The 21,668-nt window shown below is 43.4% G+C and overlaps 1 long non-coding RNA gene across 1 annotated transcript in view; it reads left to right on the top strand.

Moving 5' to 3' along the window:
* LOC141290759 (uncharacterized) overlaps window positions 1-18,845 on the top strand; it is a 31,787-nt gene extending 12,942 nt beyond the window's left edge. Inside the window, exon 3 of the long non-coding RNA XR_012340210.1 lies at window positions 18,716-18,845. This is a non-coding gene — a long non-coding RNA (uncharacterized lncRNA). The remainder of the gene's footprint in view (window positions 1-18,715) is intronic.
* The last annotated feature ends 2,823 nt before the right edge of the window (window positions 18,846-21,668 follow it).

The following is a 21,668-nucleotide window of genomic DNA, read 5'->3' as shown; positions in this document are numbered from 1 at the left end:
GGGCTGGGAGGAAGGTTTCTAAGGCCAGACACACTGCCATCATTTCGAGACAGTTAATGTGTAAGCGTTGCTCGTGGATTGACCAGGAGCCGAATGCAGGACTGCCCTCGTACAGAGCGCCCCAGCTGGAAGCGTCTGTTGTGACCACCTTCCTCCTGGAGGTCATTCCCAACTGAACGCCTGACATATATAGGCAAGGAGATGTCCAAGGAGCCACAGCTTTGAGACAGCGATGGCTTACCTTGATGTAAGAACGGCCCAGGCGCCAGGCGTGGGGCGAAACGTGAGCTTTTAGCCAATACTGTAGGGGTCGCATTCACAACAGGCCCAGAGGAATCACAGATGACGCAGCGGCCATAAGGCAGAGGATCCTCTGAAATGCTTTCAAGGGACGTGATGTTCCCAACTTGAAAGACATCACCGCTCGCTGAATAGTTAGGGAGCGTTCCGATGTAATCCAAGCTTGCATTTGAATCGAGTCTATGACTGTACCCAGAAAGGAAATTCGTTGTCTGGGAGTCAAACAACTCTTGGACGTGTTGATTTTCAACCCTAACGCTTTAGGTGGTTGAGCAGTAACGACCTGTGAGCGATCAGTTGACATTCTGAGATGGCTAGCAGTAGCCAGTCGTCGAGGTAGTTCAGATCGCGGATTCCCATCTGTCTCAGAGGGGAAAGAGCCGCGTCTACACATTTTGTAAATGTGCGAGAGGCCAGGGACAGTCCACAAGGAAGGACTGTATACTGGTAAACCTCAAGAACAGTCTGTGACGGGGTGCTATTTGGATGTGAAAGTACGCGTCTTTCATATCCACAGACAGAAAGCAGTCCCCAGGCATTTTTTGCGCGAGGATCTGTTTACGTTAACATTCTGAAAAGCCGTCGCATGAGGGCCTGGTTCAGATATCTGTTACAGGGTATTGGTCTGAGTCCACTGTCTTTCTTGGGAACGAGGAGGTAACGGCCTCAAAAAGCCTGACTCGCTGTTCGCTAAGGGGGCCGTTTCCACGGCACCCAACAAGCAGTGTGTATGTAGTTCGTACCGAAGAACATGCGTTGTTCTGTACCGAAGTGTAAATAATGTATGTGCCCACTATCTAAGTGGTAGCTGCTTGGGTGTGCGCTGAATATGAAGGACATGCCCAGACTGAATAAAATTTCCATCACTCGGTGTTGAACGAAGTGATGGATAGTGACCGTGAACTCTTCTCAATGAATTTCCAGCCTCAGCGGGATCCTTTTCCTCTCAAAAGTTTGCTTTGCTAGACTCAATGCTCTTTAGTGTGAGCAGCCAGCCCCCGTGAGCACAACGTCAGAATGGGTGCGGACCATGTGCGTCTAACCTGAAGCTGTCAGTATTCTCCTTTTATCCACTAAAAGGATCAAACCGCTCTAGATGAGGGGTTTAATGACCCTCCAGTGTAGAACCACTGGCAGATAAAAGTACCGCACGCATCCGCCTAGAAGGTTAAAACCGCTCCTGTAAGCGAGGGGTTAACCCTTATTTGTAAGCATATTGGCGGATCAAAGCGCTGTTTCAGCGTGGGCGTGTTCCAGCACTTAAATTCGAGGCTGTCAGTAATGTGAAAACACTGGTGACAGTCTTTTCCATCCGCCCAGAAGGACTGAACCGCTCAAATAAGCGAGGGGTTAATCCTCACGGATAAAACACAACTGGCAGATCGAAGTGCTGTGGTAAAAGTGAAACACGCGGGACCTGCGCCGGCATAAAAATCACCCAAGCCTGATCGCTCAAACTCACAAGCTCGCCATTTCTTTCTCCGAGGTGACTGAGAGAGGAGAAACGCGAAAGCAAGGGGGGGCGGGGCCATCTTCAATCGAAGAGGATCCGCGAGCGATGCAGGGATAATTTGCGCTTTCTCAGTGAAAGCACCCCATCTCAGTGAGCGCAGCTTTAGCGACGCACACACAAATGCAGAGCTGTCAGCAAATAACCATTGGTGACAGCGTTCCACTTCAATCCGCCTAGAGTAATGAGCCGCTCGCCGTAAGAGGGGCGCTATATCTCAAGTGTGAAACACACACTGGCGAATCAAGGAGCCAATGGAGAATGAGCGCGCGGGCTTTTGCCGGCATGGGATCATTCAAACTCGGTTGCTCAGCTCCGTGACTTCACTGTTTCTTTCTCCGAACTCGCTGAGAGAGGAGAAACGGAAGAGCGCGCTGCCTTTATATTAAAATATGCGGCACGCACAAATATATGAGTGCAGCCTCAGCGACGCAGACACAAATGCGGAGCAGTCAGAAAATGAATATTAGTGACAGCATTCTTCTCCGATCCGCCTAGAGGGACGAGTCGCTCGACATGAGAGGGACGCTAATCTCCTGTGTTAACACACATTGGTGGATCATGGAGCCGATAGAGACTCCGTGGCTGCACCGTTTCTTTCTCTGAGCTCACTGAGAGAGGAGAAACGGGAGAGCGAGCTGTCTTATTAAAATAGCGGCTCGCGAGCGGGCAAGAGCGAGACTCATGCGGTTAGCACATTCCGTCTCAGTAAGCGCACAATCTGCATGGGTGTTTCCCAGACAGGTGATGCGCGTCGTGCACCCTTGCACTGTCCACACTCACGGCGCGCAGAGAATAGCTCAAGAATTGCTCTTACCAGCCGGATAGCTGCAGGGGAAGGCTTCTCGCTTCTTCCGCTGCTGGAGGCGGTTCTACGGCAGCGAGCTGCAGGCTTCTTTTTAGCTTTTTGATCATAGAGTCAGCGAAGAGATGGTCTCATCGCTGAAGGAGAAGATTCTGATGAAATAGCGCTTTTTGCCGACCTATAGGGCAGTCGGCTCCGCCCTTCTTGGCGGGCTAAAGCGCCATTGGTTTGTGCAACTTCACAAACGTTAACAAATCAGGCTTCAGTATCGGAGTAAACAGAAGTTTCCCCATAAGCAGTCGTCAAAAATGACGACGCAACGAGAGTTACCTTTCGAAGGGGAACCTTATTATAGAGTGTTACCAATATTGTTATTAAAAAGTTAATTCATTTCAGTAACTCAAACTGTGAAACTCGTGTATTAAAAAACATTCAGTGCACACAGACTGAAGTAGTTTAAGTCTTTGGTTCTTTTATTTGTGATGATTTGGCTGACATTTAACAAAAACCCACCAATTACTATCTCCACAAATTAGAATTTGATGACATGCCAATCAGCCCATCAACACCTGCAAAGGTTTCCTGAGCCTTCAAAATGGTCAAGCTACTCCTGGACCACAGACAACATCAGAGGTGTCTTATAGGTGATTTCATTTTCCAGCAGGATTTGGCACCTGTCCACACTGCCAAAAGCACCAAAAGTTGGTTAAATGACCATAATGTTGGTTAAACTTCTTCAGTCTGGGTGCATTGAATTTATTTAATACACACGTTTCACAGTTTGAGTTGAATTACTAAAATAAATTAACTTTTCCACAACATTCTTATTTATTCAGATGCAGATTCAAATTTTGTTTTTTGGAGTTCCCAACAACAGATTGACAGGCATGCAAGGTTGAAAAACACTTTCATTGTCTTATAATATGTATTTATTTTTACATTATTTGCTCAACGACTCCCAAACGATTCGCTCAATGATGCATTTTTCCAAACCCACCCTTTGCGTAATGCTAATCTGCGTTAATTGGTCCGATGATCCAGTCTGTTGTGATTAGTCTACTGTGTTGCATGTCAGAAATGGAACGTTACACAATTACATTAAAACACCCAAACAGCCATGGCATATGCATTAGCCCAGCGCATAAACGTATTGTTAAAGCACTGCAGTTTGTTCACCAATGTATTTCTCTATTCTTTATCATAACTCCAAGTAATAACAACAACAAGCATTCACTATTTATCAAAACATTTCTAGACAATTGCGAGCAAACAGATATTGCTGTGTCTATTGTGACAACTGGCCCCAGTCTTCCCTTTTTAAACAAGATGTAGTATATAGCTAACACAGGTAGTAAAGTATGCTCTATTGGATACTGATTTTCTTTGCATTAAAGGCATAATTGACCCAAAATTAAAATTCTGTCATTAATTACTCACTCTCATGTCGTTCCAAACTGTAAGACCTTCATTCATTTTTGGAGCACAAAGTAAGATGCTTTTTGCTTTCTGATCCTGCATAGACAGCAACGCAACTGACACATTCAAGGCCCAGAAAAGTAGTAAAGAAATCATTAAAACCATCTGACATCAGTGCTTCAACCTTAATGTTATGAAGCTACGAGAATACTTTTTGTCTGCAAAGAAACCAAAATAGCGACTTCCATATCAGTTCATATCATGTGTGTTCATGAGAGAACCAGTTAATAATTGATATAGCCTAATCTTACATCTTTGTGAAGTGGTAATGATATTTATCCACTCCAAACTAATGCTAATTACATTAACAGCAAACCCACTAGAAATGATTATTGGATACCTGTGTGATTTAATTGCCAGCACTTGACACATTCTTAAAAGTAAGAAAAAAAATTTACTTTGTCTCTTCAAAACTTGACTAAAAAGTGAACAATTAAACCAGTTAAACAGTTTGCTTTAATTTCTATCTTTCGAGCATATGGCATCAGGTAATTGTAACTGCAGTAGAACATAATGGACGCAAGGATATAATTGTGCTTGATTAAATGTGCTTTGACTGGGGAGTAGAGACACAAAACACAAACAGCACAATCAGAGAAAAGCACTAACACATCCGTAGTACTGATTAATTCAGTTTAAATGCAAAACATGCATATGATTTGTTTCCCACCAGCTGCCAAAGTGAATTAGATGCAGTATGAGTTTTACTACTTTTTGGGAAGCTGTTTCCCTCTTATTAATTTTTATCTGGTAGTCTGGGAGCAGATATATTAAAGAGTGTCAGGAAGATACTGGTGGGAGTGAAGGAAAAGCTCAACTTGAACCTGTAAATACATGGGTGCCACAGCTCAAGATGACAAGAATACAGTGGTGGCCAAAATTGTTAGAACAGTAGTATTTTCACCAGCTAAAAATGGTTTTAAGTCAGTTATATCTATAATTTGCTGTAGTGTGTCAGTAGGAAATATCGGTTTACATTTCCAAACATTCATTTTGCCATTAATTGTATTGCACAGAGAGTCTGACAACAGCCAGTGCTCCACACAAAGATCTGATCCCATCCAGTCTGTCTGGAATGACATAAAGAAACAGAACAAACGGAGACAGACTAAATCCAGAAGAACTGTGGCAACGTCTCCAAGATGCTTCAAGAATCCTACATGCAAAGCTGCAGTACTGTTGAAAGTGTAAAATGAGGATGCTGTCAAAAAATGTCATAAATAGATTTCCTTTATCAATTAGTTTCTATTAACTATATTACTGTAAATCAACATTTGGTGAGACCATCTTTTGTGTTTAAAGCAGCTTTTGCCCTAGGCGCATAGTTTTTCAGGTCGGTCTCTTAAAGCATCTTGGAGATGTTGCCATAGTTCTTATGGATTTAGATTGAAATTGTCACGTTAAGTAAAGGGGTCAGGGTCCAAAATGCAGGGGAAGATATATTTAATTAAATAAACACAAATAAACAGAACAAAACAAAACCAAAAGGCCAACACGGCACAACACGACATAAACTGAATACTAAAAGAACAAAACAAGAACAAGGTCAAGAGCCGGAATCTGGAATACAAAATACACAGAGGGCAAAAGACAATGCAGCCATGAAGCAGGAGTGAAAGGTGAGAGTTTTTAAAGACCAGATGATAGTGAACAGATGTGAGTGAATCAGTACTAATGACAAAGACAGGTGAATGCAATCAGGAAGTGCAGTGTAGGAACAGCGACCTCAGGAGGCTGAGGGGAGACCCACAGCCCCGATCATGACAGTACCCCCTCCCTACGGAACGGCTCCCAGACGTTCCCAAAGTCTGGAGGGAGGAGGAACGGAGCAGCGCAGTCACCGCCGCGTCAGGAAAAGAGAGCGCGGTTGCCTCCGCGTCCGGAACAGAGAGCGCAGTCGCCTCCGCGTCAGGCGCAGAGATAGCGGTCATGGCCGCGTCCGGAAGAGAGAGCGCGTTCACAGCCGCATCAGGAACAGAGAGCGCAGTTGCCTCCGCGTCCGGAACAGAGAGCGCAGTCGCCTCCACGTCCGGAACAGAGAGCGCGGTCGCTTCCGCGTCAGAAACAGAGAGCGCGGTCGCTTCCGCGTCAGGAACAGAGAGCGTGGTCGCCTCCGCGTCAGGAACAGAGAGCGCAGTCGCCTCCACGTCCGGAACAGAGAGCGCGGTCGCTTCCGCGTCAGGAACAGAGAGCGCGGTCGCTTCCGCGTCAGGAACAGAGAGCGCGGTCGCCTCCGCGTCAGGAACAGAGAGCGCAGTCGCCTCCACGTCCGGAACAGAGAGCGCGGTCGCCTCCACGTCCGGAACAGAGAGCGCGGTCGCCTCCGCGTCAGGAACAGAGAGCGCAGTCGCCTCCACGTCCGGAACAGAGAGCGCAGTCGCCTCCACGTCCGGAACAGAGAGCGCGGTCGCCTCCACGTCCGGAACAGAGAGTGCGGTCGCCTCCGCGTCCGGAACAGAGAGCGCGGTCGCCTCCGCGTCAGGAACAGAGAGCGCAGTCGCCTCCACGTCCGGAACAGAGAGCGCGGTCGCCTCCGCGTCCGGAACAGAGAGCGCGGTCGCCTCCACGTCCGGAACAGAGAGCGCGGTCGCCTCCACGTCCGGAACAGAGAGCGCGGTCGCCTCCGCGTCAGGAACAGAGAGCGCGGTCGCCTCCGCGTCAGGAACAACGAGCGCCGTCGCCTCCGCTTCAGGAACAGCGAGCGCAGCCGCCTCTGCGTCAGGAACAGCGAGCGCAGCCGCCTCCGTGTCAGGAACAGAGAGTGCCGTCGCCTCCGCGTCAGGAACAGAGAGTGCCGTCGCCTCCGCGTCAGGAACAGAGAGCGCGGTCGCCTCCGCGTCAGGAACAGCGAGCACAGCCGCCTCCGCGTCAGGAACAGAGAGTGCCGTCGCCTCCGCATCAGGAACAGAGAGCGCGGTCGCCTCCGCATCAGGAACAGAGAGCGCAGTCGCCTCCGCGTCAGGAACAACGAGCGCCGTCGCCTCCGCGTCAGGAACAGAGAGTGCCGTCGCCTCCGCGTCAGGAACAACGAGCGCCGTCGCCTCCGCGTCAGGAACAGCGAGCGCAGCCGCCTCCGTGTCAGGAACAGAGAGTGCCGTCGCCTCCGCGTCAGGAACAGAGAGTGCCGTCGCCTCCGCGTCAGGAACAGAGAGCGCGGTCGCCTCCGCGTCAGGAACAGCGAGCACAGCCGCCTCCGCGTCAGGAACAGAGAGTGCCGTCGCCTCCGCATCAGGAACAGAGAGCGCAGTCGCCTCCGCGTCAGGAACAACGAGCGCAGCCGCCTCCGTGTCAGGAACAGAGAGTGCCGTCGCCTCCGCATCAGGAACAGAGAGCGCAGTCGCCTCCGCGTCAGGAACAGCGAGCGCAGCCGCCTCCGTGTCAGGAACAGAGAGTGCCGTCGCCTCCGCGTCAGGAACAGAGAGTGCCGTCGCCTCCGCGTCAGGAACAGCGAGCGCAGCCGCCTCCGTGTCAGGAACAACGAGCGCCGTCGCCTCCGCGTCAGGAACAGAGAGTGCCGTCGCCTCCGCGTCAGGAACAACGAGCGCCGTCGCCTCCGCGTCAGGAACAGCGAGCGCAGCCGCCTCCGTGTCAGGAACAGAGAGTGCCGTCGCCTCCGCGTCAGGAACAGAGAGTGCCGTCGCCTCCGCGTCAGGAACAGAGAGCGCGGTCGCCTCCGCGTCAGGAACAGCGAGCACAGCCGCCTCCGCGTCAGGAACAGAGAGTGCCGTCGCCTCCGCATCAGGAACAGAGAGCGCAGTCGCCTCCGCGTCAGGAACAACGAGCGCAGCCGCCTCCGTGTCAGGAACAGAGAGTGCCGTCGCCTCCGCATCAGGAACAGAGAGCGCAGTCGCCTCCGCGTCAGGAACAACGAGCGCAGCCGCCTCCGCGTCAGGAACAGCGAGCGCAGCCGCCTCCGTGTCAGGAACAGAGAGTGCCGTCGCCTCCGCGTCAGGAACAGAGAGTGCTGTCGCCTCCGCGTCAGGAACAGAGAGCGCGGTCGCCTCCGCGTCAGGAACAGCGAGCACAGCCGCCTCCGCGTCAGGAACAGAGAGCGCGGTCGCCTCCACGTCAGGAACAGCGAGCACAGCCGCCTCCGCGTCAGGAACAGCGAGCACAGCCGCCTCCGCGTCAGGAACAGAGAGCGCGGTCGCCTCCGCATCAGGAACAGAGAGCGGAGTCGCCTCCGCGTCAGGAACAACGAGCGCCGTCGCCTCCGCGTCAGGAACAGAGAGTGCCGTCGCCTCCGCGTCAGGAACAACGAGCGCCGTCGCCTCCGCGTCAGGAACAGCGAGCACAGCCGCCTCCGCGTCAGGAACAGCGAGCACAGCCGCCTCCGCGTCAGGAACAGCGAGCACAGCCGCCTCCGCGTCAGGAACAGCGAGCACAGCCGCCTCCGCGTCAGGAACAGCGAGCACAGCCGCCTCCGCGTCAGGAACAGAGAGCGCGGTCGCCTCCGCGTCAGGAACAGCGAGCACAGCCGCCTCCGCGTCAGGAACAGCGAGCACAGCCGCCTCCGCGTCAGGAACAGAGAGCGCGGTCGCCTCCGCATCAGGAACAGAGAGCGGAGTCGCCTCCGCGTCAGGAACAACGAGCGCCGTCGCCTCCGCGTCAGGAACAGCGAGCACAGCCGCCTCCGCGTCAGGAACAGCGAGCACAGCCGCCTCCGCATCAGGAACAGAGAGCGGAGTCGCCTCCGCGTCAGGAACAACGAGCGCCGTCGCCTCCGCGTCAGGAACAGAGAGTGCCGTCGCCTCCGCGTCAGGAACAACGAGCGCCGTCGCCTCCGCGTCAGGAACAGCGAGCGCAGCCGCCTCCGTGTCAGGAACAGAGAGTGCCGTCGCCTCCGCGTCAGGAACAGAGAGTGCCGTCGCCTCCGCGTCAGGAACAGAGAGCGCGGTCGCCTCCGCGTCAGGAACAGCGAGCACAGCCGCCTCCGCGTCAGGAACAGAGAGTGCCGTCGCCTCCGCATCAGGAACAGAGAGCGCGGTCGCCTCCGCATCAGGAACAGAGAGCGCAGTCGCCTCCGCGTCAGGAACAGAGAGCGCAGTCGCCTCCACTTCAGGACGACCGCCGCGTCAGGAACCGAGATAGCGGACGCTGCCGCCTCCGCCGCCCAACGAGCGCAAATGGCCGCCATCTCCTTGGACACAGTCACCTTCTCCCTGAAAGGCAAAAAAATAAAAAATCCTCCCTGCTGGACCCACTGTAGATGGCTGCATTCTGTCACGTTGAGTAAAGGGGTCAGGGTCCAAAATGCAGGGGAAGATATATTTAATTAAATAAACACAAATAAATAGAACAAAACAAAACCAAAAGGCCAACACGGCACAACACGACATAAACTGAATACTAAAAGAACAAAACAAGAACAAGGTCAAGAGCCGGAATCTGGAATACAAAATACACAGAGGACAAAAGACAATGCAGCCATGAAGCAGGAGTGAAAGGTGAGAGTTTTTAAAGACCAGATGATAGTGAAAAGATGTGAGTGAATCAGTGCTAATGACAAAGACAGGTGAATGCAATCAGGAAGTGCAGTGTAGGAACAGCGACCTCAGGAGGCTGAGGGGAGACCCACAGCCCTGATCATGACAGAAATAACTGAATTAAAACTATTTTTTAGCTGTTAAAAAAATACTAGTGTTCTAATCATTTTGGACACCACTGTATATTGTTAGACCTGTAAAATGCAAGTATTAGACAACTAAGAAATAGCATTCATTGAAAAAGTGTACTTATTTTGTTTAAAAAAAGATTACTTAAAAATACTGAATGCAATGTTTCAGACACTTGAATTGATGTTAATTCAATTAAATGAAAGTTAAATTGCAATTATCAGGAACTTTAGAGTACTTTAAAGTACTTTAGACTAAGTACATTCTTAGATGAAATCTCATAATTACTTATATAGTCTTGAAATAAGTGTATTTCTGATGAGCATTTATGGTAAACCTGTTTTTCATGCATTTAAATAAATATTTGTACAGTAATTACACATTTGTAATGCTAATATTGCAATTATGTACATTTAAATAATATATTACCCTTAAATGTAATATTGAATAACAATTATTAATTATAATCAAGTACTTTGCATGTGAGTCAACATATCAACAGAAAATTAAAACAAAGATTAAAAATGTACTTTACAATTAAAATTAATTTCACTTCATTACAAAGCACACTTTTTAAAAGTGTATATAAGTGTTTTGAGATACAGTCTTATTAAGTTAAATACTTTTAAGTTTTTGAAAGACACTTTAATGCACATTCAATACAGTTAAGCACACTTCTTTTTCACAAGGTTATGTCTTTAAGAAATCATTAAATTTTATTTTTGACTGTTTTTGACTCATTGATACATTATTAGTCGTTCAGAGACAAGTTTGAAGAAAATGGGTTACACTTTATTTTCAGGTGTGCTTGTTACAATGTAATTACATGTAAGTACTGAGTAATAATAATTAACTACATGTACTTACTATATGGTTAGGTTTAGAACTGGAGTATAATTATAATTGATGATTAATGTTCATTTGAAAATACACTTTTAAATGCATAAATATACACCGCAGAATTGATCCATCGTGATATATTTTATTATCGCATAACTTTCTGCAAGTTCAGTATACAGTTACGTGAATACGCTGCACTTGATTTCTTAAATTCACAGTTTTCCTCACTCAGCTTTTCAGGGCTCGTTGTGTGTGTGTGTGTGTGTGTGTGCGTGTGTATTTGTTTGCGTGGGTGTGTGCAGGTGTGTATTTTAACTTACCAAGATTGGCTTTTTCATTTGATGAATAAAACCCTTGAATCAGAATCAAACGGATTGGAGGGCACACGAGCGCCTAAACCCCTTCCCTCCCTCCCTCCCTCCTTCGCCCCGCGCGCCCTGTCTGTGGCTGGATATTCATGCTGAGGTAAGCTGACCGAATTCATCGGCTTGTCAGATGGTATTGAATTTGAGATTAGTTTTTATTTGGGCCTCCAAATTGCTCCTTGGCTTTTCCCTCCAGCCCCGGCGCTGCTCCGGGGGGCTGCGCTGCCATATAAATTCTCCCCTCGGGTAGAGAGAGAAAGAGAGAGAGACCTGCTTTCTCCAACTTCCTTCGTAATGACCTCGCTTTCCCACAAGGTGGGCTTTTGTGTTGTAAACCTCTTGTTAGTATTCTGCGCCGAACAGGGATAGATAATTTCTCAGCGGCTGTGTGTCTCTTTGGACAGCTGTGGTCTGTTGACAGAAATCACAGCACCAGTAAAGCCCTCAGCAAAATCCTCGCAACGCAACGCAACGTCAAAGCCGCAGGCGACGACGCGGTTTCAGATTACTCCCCATCAATATTTTAATAACATCTTGTAATATTTGCAGCATCACCAAAGCTTGTAATTACATGGTGTTTCTGAAACAGACAGTTCTGTCCTCTTGTCCTCTGGCAAATATGAACCTTAATTGCGGCATTAATTCCTCGCATGATAGAAATTCACCCTCGGCTGCGTTTCTCAGGTTTGCATCAGCTCCGAGCTCAACCTGAAGTTTTGAAATCTTTCTCGTCCCTGTCTTTATTTACATACGCCTGGTAACAGATTTTGGTGTGGATATCTCATTTAGCTGTTCCATGGAAAATTGCTCATGTTGATTTTGAACAGCTTGATCGGATACAGACAGATGCTTTAGTGCAGTGTCAATACTGACGCCCCCATTTGACTTGTTCCAGAGCCTTGATTATGAGAGCGCTCTTTGTTTAGCATAGCTGAGTCACTTGATAATTAATGTGTGTTTTAGCCTTTGATAACATCTCAGCGGACTGACTTTCATGTCCATGTGCATCATAAGATTGCATAAGAGGTTTTTGGTGGGTACATGTGGAGCACAATACTGTATATCTAGTAATCCCATCGGCATCACTTTAGTTTGAAAAGTAGCGGGGTGGTGGGAGGATGTGACGTCTTGAAATAAATTGATTCATGGACAATTGATTTAATAAAAAATAGTTTGCCTAAGCTCAATAGTCCGTCATTTTTGTAGAGTTATTACTGAATTTCAAGATCAGTCACTTCATGAAAGGTCATTATTTACATGGCTGATCAATGGCAATTCTGTCATTCATTACTCACCCTCGTGTCGTTTCAGACTTGTAAGACCTTCGTTCATCTTCAGAACACAAATTATGATATTTTTGATGAAATCCGAGAGCTTTCTGACCCTGCATAGACAGCAATGCAACTGACACCTTCAAGGCCCAGAAAGGTAATAAGGACATTAATAAAATAGTCCATGTGACATCAGTGGTTCAACCACAATGTTATGAACCACTTTTTGTGCACAGAGAAAACAAAAATAATAACTTTATTAAACAATGTCTTCTCTTCCGTGTCAGACAAGTTGCGTTGCTGTCTATGAAAGCTCAGAAAGCTCTCGAATTTATGCAAAAATATCCCTATTTGTGTTTCGAAGTCTTACGGGTTTGGAACAACCAGTGTTGGGTACGTTACTTTAAAAAAGTAATTATTTATAGTTACTAGTTACTTCTCGCAAATAGTAACTGAGTTACATCATTATAAAAGTAACTAATTACCAGGAAAAGTAACTATGTTACGTAAAAAAAAAATCAAATATGTGGATGCCTCCAGTATTGAATATGGTAAACGAATAAAACATTGTACACTAATCTACACTATTTTAATGTTGCTATGGGAAAATGTGAGAGACACCTTCCAGGGGCTGAATATCACAACAATGGAGTGTGTGCAACAATGTGCTTTTGTAAAATAAATAAAATAAACAGGGTGCACTCTCTCTGCAGTCTAGTTCTCTGTCACCTCTCTTCACAGACACGTAAATAAAACAACCTGAATCTTGGCGAATACGTGCCACACAGACATGAGAAATATATGTATAGCAAGCTTGAAATGTCTGCTTTTTCAAATGAAGTAAATCATGTTGAAAACAAATGTTCTCTGATAAAGTAATCCGTATGATACCAACGTAATCATGTCCATGAGAGGCTCCGCTTTTCAAATTTTAAACATGCATGTGAGACGCGTGGACATGTAGATACATGCCCACATCATCTCCGTAAACAAACGTGAACATTCATTAAGTTCATCTCGGCTACTTTTCGTATCTGAAATATGGTGCGCTAAGAGGAATAAGCCAACATTTACCTCAGAAGAACATCGAAACATAAAAATTTTAGCAGTGCCACATTATATTGTCAGTAAGAGTAACAGCGTTGTAACGGGGAGCAATAATTTGCTTGATTACTCTGAAAAATATAGTTTATTTATAACCCGTTATTCCCATCACTGGCAACGATTTGAGGAACTAAATGTTTTTGAGAATACAGAATATTTTAAAAGGTGCTGTATTTAATACTGACAACTAGCAGTCAAAATAGGTACTGCAGCCCAAATTCAAAATAAGCTCAATTCTCAGTGAGAACATGAATGAGTGCAATTTACAATGGACGGAGACGAGCCTTACACTGTAAGTTGATGAGTTGGTTTATCTATGTTTAAATATAAAAGAGGTTCGTACATGTTGGCGCCGATAGCCTTGTGGGAAGGCTTTGGGCGTCCCATGTTCGAATCCCGACTTGAGGACCTTTCCCGATCCCACTTCCTTCCTGTCATTTCTGATCTGTTCTATCACAATATAATGCCAAAAATAACTAAATAAATAAAAAAAAAGATTAGTACATGGACACAATGACTTTTAGGTGTGATCTCTGACCCTGTTTGTTTGCTGCCTTTCGTGGCTGCAGTACATTATGTTTTCCGCAACCAAGGCTCATTGGAAATACATGCTTCTATATACATTTCTGCAACACTGTAATTATGTACCTTACTGCTCTAATTGCGGCAGTTTCAAAGTGAAATGTCCAGAGAGTGGCATGAAAACATACGTTTAATCCATGACAGTGGCACGTATTTATTACATTGGTACAGGCACGTATTGCTGTATATTTATTACGCTGTTTGAGGTACGTATTATGGCTGTTCAGAATTCAAATATCCAGGTAGTGTCGCTAAAGGTTAATGCTCTATTGTGTTGGAAATATCCCCTACACCAAAACCAACCTTAAACCTAACCAATAGTGTTAACAAATGCAAATGTGATATAAAAGTGCATTTGTTGAGGCAGCCATGCTATTTTAACTTCCTTATGCAGATTTGAGCTTTTTTGTCGAACTGTAGCTTCACAGGGTTCAAACCTGAGCTCTTCATCACTCAAGTGCAACACTGTATTATGTGAGCTACCGAGCACACCATCTGAATTGGAAAACTCATGCATATGAAGCTGCATTTGAGACAACAGTGTTCAGAAGTATCAGTTTCCAAATCGTGCAGTATTGTTTTGAAGCCATAATATAATGTTCTGAAAGTAATTGTGTGAAAAGTAGGCTTTATTAATTAAAACTCTGTGTGTAAATCAAACTTTTTGTGAAAAGGAATCAAAGTTGTTGGAGTTTTACGGCCTGTGGTGTTCATTTCAATTGGAAACTGCAGTGATTTGTACATATAGGTATGTTTTTGTCAGTTTTGCAGAAATGTTTATAGAGGCACGTATGTTCAATGAGTCTGTGTTGGTTTCCCACCAACTGGCAACCCGGAGTGTTGAAATACTATTGTGTAAATTGGCAGTGGCTGGAGTCACACAAACCAAAACAAAAACAGATATTCTGGCAATAGCATTGTTTATCAGAGAAACAAGTACGTTAACTTAACACGTTTCATGTAACATAGTATGGTCAAAAAATTACATGCACCTTCAACTTTTAGTTAGAAAATGAGGTCTCCTAGACACTAGGTTAAAATAGCTCAAATTGTAATACTACAAGTTGCTATTTTTGTTACTTTTATACATGAACTAAGTTCTTACTACAAAGTGATTTGAGCAAACATTTTAAACTTATTTATTTAATGTGTTAACTTCCTACATATTTCAGTCCTTAATTATAAGCTTTTTATTTTTAAATGTAATTAACTGCATAACACATTACTGGAGATAAACCTGAGATGTTTCCTTTCTATTCGCCATTGTAAAACATCCAAATGACACCTACAGTATACAGAATCCTTTTCAGTTGAGTTTATGAATGTCTAAGTTGTAAATATCACCATGTAAGTAACTGTAGTTAGTGCTGCAGATGTTATGTTTAGCTGCACAGTTTTTTGTCAAATTAAATCATAAGAAAGGGGGCTGGGCTGTTGGAAATATGGATAAGCTGAACAGTGGAAAGCACTGTGGTAGCTAATGGGAAATCTGAGTCAATATTATGGTTGTGAAGTATCATTTTATCATTTGCTCTCGCTCACGTCTTTTCATCTTCTCATGTTTCCTGTTGCATATAAGAGTTAAGCCCTTGTTGACAGTGAGATTTAAATTAGCCCTGGTGCAGTGTATTCCCCATTCAATAGATTTCAAACACCTCCACTGAGAGCTCTTCTGTGCTCTATTATCACCCAGAATCACAATGAACTCCACCTCTCCTGCATTAGTGAGATGCTAATTGAACACTAGGTAGACCAATTTAGCGTTTCTGGCGTGGAAAAACTGTTAGTTCAGAATTTTCGGATACATTAATTCAGTTTGCTCCCCTCTGGAACTTGATATCTGCACAAGGTAAATAAACAACCAGAAGTATGTGCTTAACATGAACTAATTTCTCAAGAGGATGGTTTCCTCTCAAATGAGTCCCCTAAATGTAGGTTAAAAAACAGTACTTGGCAAACTGTGAGTGCATGACTGCTGCTTTACACTCTGTTGAAGAAAGAGATTTATGTAGTACACCAAAAAACATTAGGGTCAGAAATTAACTTTGCCATTAAAGGAAAAGTTCACCCAAAAAATAAAAAAAATGCTAAAAGTCAGGCCATCTAAGAAGAGTTTGTTGAGAAATTTAGCATTACATCACTTGCTCACTAGTGAACCCTCTGCAAGCAATATGTGCCATCAGCTGATAAAAGCATCAATAATCCACAAGTAATCCACACCACTCCAGTTTGAAAATCTGTGTTTGTTAGAAATAAATCCATCAATGAGGCATTTTAACTTTGAACCATCACTTTTAGGCACAAATCCTCTAGTGAAAAAGTCCATCAAAATACATTGTTTAAAACTATTTTTGCTTGATCTGTGCATATTTTTCTCCCGATTCAAACAAAATGCCTTTTACACTAGACAAAGCAATGTTATGGAAGGAGGATATTTTAGAAGCAATGATTTGAAAATGTTTTAATGATAGGGGTGGGTGATTTACTGGTAGACACGATTAACCAGTAAAAATTGTCAACTGGCAGATTTTGGACTGTCATCTCTATCACAGTTACATGCTCATGTGACCTTGCTGTGCTGCCTGGTCTTGAAAACATGCTTTGCATGTGTTTTTAAGCATTGTGGTTTAAAAACAAGTGATTTTAAGCTGTTAGAAACCATGCATTAAGAGCAGGGGTGAAAACTTTTTGAATATGAAGATCAGGGTAAATTTAAATGTTTTTGTCTTCTAGGAAACATGTATCTAACATCTGTAGCCTCTGAAGGGCAGTATTAAGTGAAAAAAATGTGATATTTAGGCAAAATATTTTTTTTTTAACATATTTTCATTTTGTTCAAAAGTTTTCACTCCTGGCTCTTAAAGCATTGTTTTTCTATCTGGAGTATCAGTGAGCATTTGAACCTTCTTTTATAGTTGCATATGAGTACCTCAGTTTTCCTCAATGTGAAAAGATGGATCTCAAAATCATACAGTCATTGTTGGAAAGGGTTCAAATTAGTGGTGGGCATAGATTAATTTTTTTAATCTAGATTAATCTCACTGTAATCTTGGAATTAATCTAGATTAATCTAGATTAAAATGGCTAATTTGAATTCTGCCGAAGGCATTCAGTATATGTGTGCTACCCAAATAATGACTAAAAGTAAGTCTTTGAGAACGGGTTTCTCAAGCCAGGTGGCGCATTAGACCAGGGGCTCATCTCCTGTTTCCAAAATGCATCACAAACTGCTTGACAATTGCATTTATAACACAATTAACTATACAACATTGTGTAACCAACTATTCCTACACTGCATGTACTTCTGCGTAAAAGGCTGCGCGACGTGCGCGTTGCAGTTAAATATACAGACGCGCACGGGCATGGATATCTGCGTGCGTAGTTAAACTGCGTTGCTTTTAGAAGCGTCAATTCAGTTGTTGCATATAGTTTAATGTCTTTATTTCGGGATTATCAAAGTAAATTATAACTCAAATTTGAGATTTTACTGGGGCACAGCAGATTTTCACTGGGGCACGTGCCCCAGTAAAAAGGGTCTAGCAACGCCCCTGCCCTGAAGCAAACCCGGCGGCTTCATAGCTGCATCCATGTTAGCACGTCTCGTTTGATGTGGTAATTTCACAGTAGGCATGGGTTCGAAGGTTCGAAGACTCGTTCTCGCCCCCCTACAGTGCAATTCGGCTAGGTATACATCCTCGCTAAAATATCAAGGTGAAAGTCATCATAGCTTGCGTAGTATAGACCCAGCTCCCAACCCAACTTTGAGAATAGATTAACGGCGATATTTTTTTTATCGCCCGATAAGAGCCTCACGTTAACGCAGCACGTTAACGCCGATAACGGCCCACCACTAGTTCAAATACACAAAAATAGTAGAAACCAAAAGAATTAGTAGGACCTGAGGATTTTTCTGAAGAACAGCAGGCAGTGTAACTGTTCAGGACAAACAAGGGACTCATGAACAACTAAACACACAGAAAGACATGCAGAACAGTTTCAGTGCAGTTTCAGTGTGTCATTTGAATACTCTAACATTCTGTTCATCACATTTTTATAAACAAAACATGCAGATGTTTTTTTTTTTTTTTGTGTGTGTGTGTGTTTTGCACACAACACAGTAACATTAGGCTCTATGTTGTGTTAATCGGCACACAATGAGTTTTAGATTATGCAAATTTAATTCACTCTCGCATAAAAACTCTCTGTCCTGCTCATTGTTGGGTGGATGTCTCATCTTGCTGAAGGCCATTTGTGCTTAATAAGACAGGATAAGTGGTTTGCGCTAACCATCAACATGTAATTACGGAGAATAATAAGCCACAAAATTCTAGGCTTTTAAGTGTTTACACGATACACACAATTAAGCTACTTTCCTGCAAGTTAGTGTCTTCGGTATGACAAAATCACATTAGTGAGCTTAGTGGGTCACCACGTGTTTCTTGAAAATTGAATAAACTCTTGTTTTTTTCTCTGACTAGATTTATGAATTGCAAACATAGCATAACATGGTAGATAAACAGTTCACAGTAAGCTACGTAAAGAAATGCACAGTCTCAAAACAATATTTAAGCTCAAAAGTTTTGTATTTTAACATATGTTTTGCTCTTTTGTGATATTAGTATCTTGAATGTGTATCGTAGCTAACATCCTGCCAACAATAATCTCTTAAGATTTCTTTGGTTGCGCCAAATTTACACTGCCCACTTGACAGCTATTGAATGACAGCTAGGCTTTCATCCAACGAACAGATGGATACCTTTCACAACAGCTTTGCTCTAAAAAGCATGCTCAGCTAAACTTAGCATTGACTAACAGTGTATTTTTGTTCTTTTCCTCCTCACCTTTAGAAGGCAGCGGTCCTCTGAGGCCAGTATTCACCAAACAGCCGGGAAGTATTGTATTCCCTCTCCATCTTAATGAGCCTAGCCGGGAGGTCACCTTCAGCTGTGAAGCCCAGGGACATCCGCCCCCATCCTACAGGTGAGATCCCAGTGTACCCATGGATTTAGGTATCAAAAAGCCAAGACAAGCTTTATTTGATCTTTTTTTTTTTTTTTTTGTCAGTGGCAGAGACAAATAGTCAATCCATAATACCCGATAAACCTGTTCAATCTAGGCTCGAGTTCAAGCGTAAGGACCTTGGAAGTTTTTCTGAGCTCTCAGCACATGTTGGGTATTTCTAACATGAAGGGAACTCTTTTTCAAACTGCCAAGGACACATTAATTTATCAAAGAGTGAAGCTCTCCATTGCCACCATTACAGAGAGCCTTTTATATTGTCGCTACAGTCCTTGATTTGACTCATCTTGAGTCAAAACCAATCTGAACTAGTCTCAGCTAGTTTGGTCTTTCTGTTTTATTTATTTATTTTTGCGGGGAAACCCACGCTGAGTCTAATTGGATTTAATTTCTCTTTGAAAAGCTGTTTTCTTCAGTCACTTCTCTTCCGTGGCTGCGCTCTTTCTTTGACTCTCTCTTGTTTTTGTGCTTGATTCCTGGTCTCTGTGAGTTTAATTGCTTTTAATCTTATTTCAACTGCAGTGTATGTGTATCAAACAACATTTTGGTTGTTAAACAAAGTGTCAATTTATGGCTTGTATTGTATTGTTTCTCCTCAATAACCATAAAAGTAACATATAGGCTGGCCACGGGTCAGAAAATAAAGGATAAGTTCACTTCCAGAATAAAAATGTCCTGACAATTAACTTAACCCATGTCATCCCAGATGTTTCTTTCTTCAGTCAAAAAAAAAAAAAGGTTTTGAGGAACTTTTTTTGAGGACTTCAAGGTCAAAGGGCTCTATATGTTCACAGCCGGGAAATAGGGTCATGTCTAGTGAAACAATTGGTCATTTTCTAAAAAAAAGAAAATTTATATACTTTTCAACCACAAATGCTTTGTAACACTGCATGTAACACAATATGTAGTCCAGTGTTCATTTATTTGATGAATAATTTTCGAAAATGAGCCAATAACGAGACAAAAACTATGACTAAAATCTATTGACATTTTCAGCGACGAATAAACACGAGATGAAAATTTTAGGAAGGGACGATTTGGGAAGAGATTCATTAAGAACGAATCTGCGGTGTGGTTAGAAATACACACAAATATTTTGAATTGTCCGTTTTGATGAGTATTCATGTAAATACCCTTGGTTACGTCTTATGTAAACGTAAACAGTTGGGAGAATATCAGACGTGTATCAGTACATAGCATCTGTGCATTCGGTTTTAAAGGGACAGCAGCCTAATTTATTTGCTATAGTCTTTATCACTAATGTTAATCAAGCAACAAAAGAAAGACAGAAAATCACTCACTGCTCTTGACTGAATCACTTTAGTAGCCCTAATAAATATGTCTGCTTGAAAGAATGAAGAATGTGGAAAGCAAGTTGTTATAAAGAATGCATAATTAGCCTATATAACCATTGAGATTTTAGAATTTAAAATTTACTGTAGATTTTGTAGACTAAAATCTTAAGATATTTAGTTGACTAAAGCTAAACTTAAACTAAAACAATTCATATGACTAAAATATGACTAAAACTAAATGCCATTTTAGTCAAAAGACTATGACTGAGACTAAATCAAAATTTGCTGTTTGAATTAACACTGATGTAGTCACATTGGAAAGGTCATATGTGATATAGGCGAAAGTAACGATCTAGTGTTTAAAAAGCGAGTGTGCAAAGAAAGTCAAACACCCTTTACAAACACCCTTTACAAAAAAGGTAAAACAATGATGTCTGACTATTTTGAAGTTGGAGGACAGAATCCCCATTGAAGTCCACTATATGGAGAAAAATGTATTTCTTTTTGACTGAAAAAAGAAAGACATGAACATCTTGGATGACATGGGGGTAAGTAAATTATCAGTATTTTTTTTATTCTGGAAGTAAACTAATCCTTTAACCAGGGCTTAGGACAAAATGCAGCTGCACACTCAATTAAACTATATCCAATTACGGCTGTTGCAAACAAAAAGAAAATGTAATTAAAATTGTTGACTGCAGCATTAAATTTAGATCTGCTCACCGTTGCACATTATAACCAATTGCACACAACTCTGTTGAGTTTATGAACGCAACGACCAATCAGAGGCATTCAGATGAGTCACAGCTGAAATGCTAGAGTTTCAAACAGTACGCACTCTTGCTGACTGAATTCTACTCTCTCGCAAATTCTGTCATCATAAACAACAAAGTGCAGATCTATGTATGATGTAAGTAAGAGATTCATTCAGTGAAAGTGTTACAGCTTAATTAGTTACTTAGAATGTGTTCATTAAATTATGATCAAGTTAGATACAAATCCAGTCGTATTTAAAATGTATATTGACATGACACCCATATCTGGTATTTGCCTTAGGGCCCATCTACACGGAGATGTGTTTAGCTGTATACGTAAAAAAAATGTATCAGCGTTTTGTTCAGATGGATCTGGCATTTTGGGAGGTTGTGTTGGGTTTGCATAAACCGTAAAAGATTTATGCACATAATTCTGCTCTGTGGCAGAATTACAGCACCACATACTGGTCTGGCATGTGTAGTACATCATTTTGAGTCAGTTTGAAGGGTCTTGTGTGTACGCAGATATTTCTTGAGACGATGCTGTTTACATAATTTTTTTTTAGAAAGAAGAAAAAAGATTGAATAGTGAAATTTTTGGCTTTGTGTGGTTGAGCCATATAAAGACCGGTTTTTGATGTGTGTTAGTAATAGATTACACTAAAATTAAGCTATTTTTAGCCCTACCCTTAGGTTCACCTTCCAGTAAGAAACTTTTAATATTACAAAGA

Source organism: Garra rufa, chromosome 18, assembly GCF_049309525.1.
Source record: "Garra rufa chromosome 18, GarRuf1.0, whole genome shotgun sequence".
In the NCBI taxonomy this organism is placed as follows: domain Eukaryota; kingdom Metazoa; phylum Chordata; class Actinopteri; order Cypriniformes; family Cyprinidae; genus Garra; species Garra rufa.
Note: the sequence above shows the minus strand (reverse complement) of the source record. Positions and strands in the feature narration are given on the sequence as shown.